General features: G+C 34.0%; 1 non-coding gene across 1 annotated transcript; it reads left to right on the plus strand.

Moving 5' to 3' along the window:
* The first annotated feature begins 219 nt into the window (after window positions 1-219).
* Window positions 220-327, plus strand: LOC121968746. The gene has a single exon (XR_006108284.1). It is a non-coding gene; the product is annotated as a small nucleolar RNA R71 (small nucleolar RNA).
* The last annotated feature ends 2,758 nt before the right edge of the window (window positions 328-3,085 follow it).

A 3,085-nucleotide genomic window follows, 5' to 3' on the forward strand; every position in this document is an offset into this window, starting at 1 on the left:
TATATTTTCATTCATGGCTCGTACTTCTAGGATTCTTTGGGAAGATGCCTTCCAATTTTTATTTGACCACTTTTGGAGGTTCAGTGTCACTTGATCAATAAGTCATATGCTTTGTTCCAATTTTTATTCATCAAAGAACCTCATGTAGCTAAATCTAAAAATGTCTTATTTGAAAAAGAAATCTCCATATAGAATATATACACAGTTAGCCTCTTTTTCAAACTATGATGAGGACACTACAACAATAAACCCTTAAATCTATCACATGCTTCAAATTGTGATTCTCCATCTACCTGAGCAAAGCTTGTAATTCTATTTCTCATGTATGTCATCCTATTTAAAGGGAAAAATGATTCAAAAACTTTTTCTCCAGTTGTTCCCAGCTTGTTATTCTTTATTAAGGAAGAGAATACAAGCAAGTCCTTTGTAACGCCCAACAATTTCATATGAATTTATTTTAAGAATAAGAGAAAATAGAACCAAAAAGAAGCATGACCAAGGTTTGAACCTTGAACCTTTAGTAGGTGACAAGATTTAAGTAGAATGGGATAACCAATAGCCCAAGAGAAAATATTGTTAGGAAGGAAAGGGAAGTTGTAGTTAAGGGTAGGGAGGGTGAAGGGACACCTTCCACTTAGAAGAAAAGTTTATCTTTTCTTTCTCCCTCCACTTAGAATGATTCATTTTTACTTCTTTATTTTTTCAAAATAAATGGAAATAAAAAGGGTAAGAGAAAGAAAAGTTCATTCTTTCTTCTTCCTTTTTCATGTAGAATAAGAAGGAAGAAAAGGGCAAGGGAATTTGGTTTCTCCTTTCTTCCTCCTTCTTCTTCCTCCACCAAAAACTGCAATCTCTTTCCCCTATTGCCGAATTCAAGCAAAGGGTTTTCTCCCTAAGAAAACTTCACAAAGGGAAGTTCTTGAAGCATACTTCTCATTACAAAAAAAAGAAAAATAAGGGAAAGGAAATTCTAGAAGCGAAAAGGGGCTTCTTCTTCTTCTCCACCAAGGGTATTCTCTTAGTAAACCAAGCAAGAGGATGTAAGTATCTCCCTCACCTATGGTACAAGTAGTTTACGAGTGTTATTCATGATTTATGTCGCTTGAAAACCTAGAAAACATGCTCATAGGTTTCGGCCAAGAAGAGATTAAGGACTTAGGAAAGTTTGAACTCCATTTAGGTTTGCTTATGTATTTTCTTATGATGCCTAATAAGTTAGGTGATGTTAATAAGATGTTTTCCATGTTTTATGTTGCTTGAAAACCTAGAAATCATGCTCATAGGTTTTGGCCAAGAAGAGATTAAGGGCTTAGGAAAGCTTTGAACTCCATTTAGGTTTTCTTATGTATTTTCTTATGATGCCTAATAAGTTAGGTGATGTTAATAAGATGTTTTCCATGTTTTATGTTGCTTGAAAAACCTAGAAATCATGCTCATAGGTTTTAGCCAAGAAGAGATTAAGAACTTAGGAAAGTTTAACCTCCATTTAGGTTTGCTTATGCATTTTCTTATGATGCCTAATAAGTTAGGTGATGTTAATAAGATGTTTTCCATGTTTTATGTTGCTTGAAAATCCTAGATTCATGCTTATAGGTTTCAGCCATGACTTGGAAATTAGGGTTGGAGACTTCATGTATGCTTGTTAAGAGTCTTACTTGTTATGCCATGTATCATGTGATGTTAATTTAATGTTTCATGCTTAAAGTTGCTTAAAAGAAAACCCTAGATTCATGCTTATAGGTTTCGGCCATGACTTGGAAATTAGGGTTGGAGACTTCATGTATGCTTGCTAAGAGTCTCACTTATCAAGCTATGTATCATATGATATTAGTTTAAAGTTCATGCTTGAAGTTGTTTAAAAGAAAACCCTAGAATCATGCTTGTAGGTTTCGGCCAAGACTTGGAAATTAGGGTTGGAGATTTCATGTATGCTTGCTATGAGTCTCACTTGTTATGCCATGTATAATGTGATATTAATTTAATGTTTCATGCTTAAAGTTGCTTAAAAGAACCCTAGAATCATGCTTATAGGGCCTCGGCCAAGAAGGAATAAAAAGGACTTGAGAAAGTTTTAAAACCTAAACTATGCTTGCTCATGATTCCTTATAGTATGTGATCCACTATATGATGTTAGTTAAGGTTTTCATGTTTTAAAGTTGCTTGAAATTTAAGAACATGTCCATGCAAGTTTCGGCCAAGATGTGAATTAGGATTTGTGGAAAGTTCAAAACCCTAACTATGCATGATAATGACCCTCTATGATTATGCTATGTGATATGTGAACTTTATGTCACCATGTATGCTTATGAAAAGATTATGTATGATGAAATGCCTAAGAGATGCTTCCCTTTAAGTTGGGACTAAGAGCACTCTTCATGATATGACAAGAACATGATATGCTTCATGATATGACAAGAACATGATATGCTTCATGATATGACAAGAACATGCTATGTTTCATGATATGACAAGAACATGATATGTTATTTTACTTTTGTATTGGCTTGTACCAGACCCTAAGAATGGTCCATGGGATGAGCTCCTAAGTTGCCCCTAGGTCGATGGTCAAGGAAACGGGCCTAGTTCCTAGTAGGTTCGAGATTATCTCCCTCGAATTTATTTAGGATGCGCACAATTCATGTATATGGTACAATGCTGGGCCCTCATGTTGAGATTTATGTTTAAGTACCTATATGATATATGTTTTCAAAAGAACATCTTGCATATACTGTTAGATTGTATACTAAAAGCCTAGATTTTGGTATAAACATTTATCTAGAAATAAGAATCACATTGGTCAAATGTCTACATTTATGATAAATATAGTTGTTCAATTAATTTATATTGTAGATAACATGGTGTGTGGTGTCACACACAGAAGATCATGTTATCAGTACCTTATAAATTATAAATAGTAGCTCACGACCAAGATGGAAAGGAACAAACTATTAGAAGGTCGTAGTGTAATTAGTATTAGTTTATCTTAACTATATAATTACACTAGTACACTTAGAGTGTATTGAGTAGGACCATTAGAGGTCGTTTCTTTTATACTAACTTTATAAAGGAACAAAGACCTCAGTTA

The sequence above is a fragment of the Zingiber officinale genome, chromosome 3B (assembly GCF_018446385.1).
Source record: "Zingiber officinale cultivar Zhangliang chromosome 3B, Zo_v1.1, whole genome shotgun sequence".
Classification (NCBI taxonomy): Eukaryota; Viridiplantae; Streptophyta; class Magnoliopsida; order Zingiberales; family Zingiberaceae; genus Zingiber; species Zingiber officinale.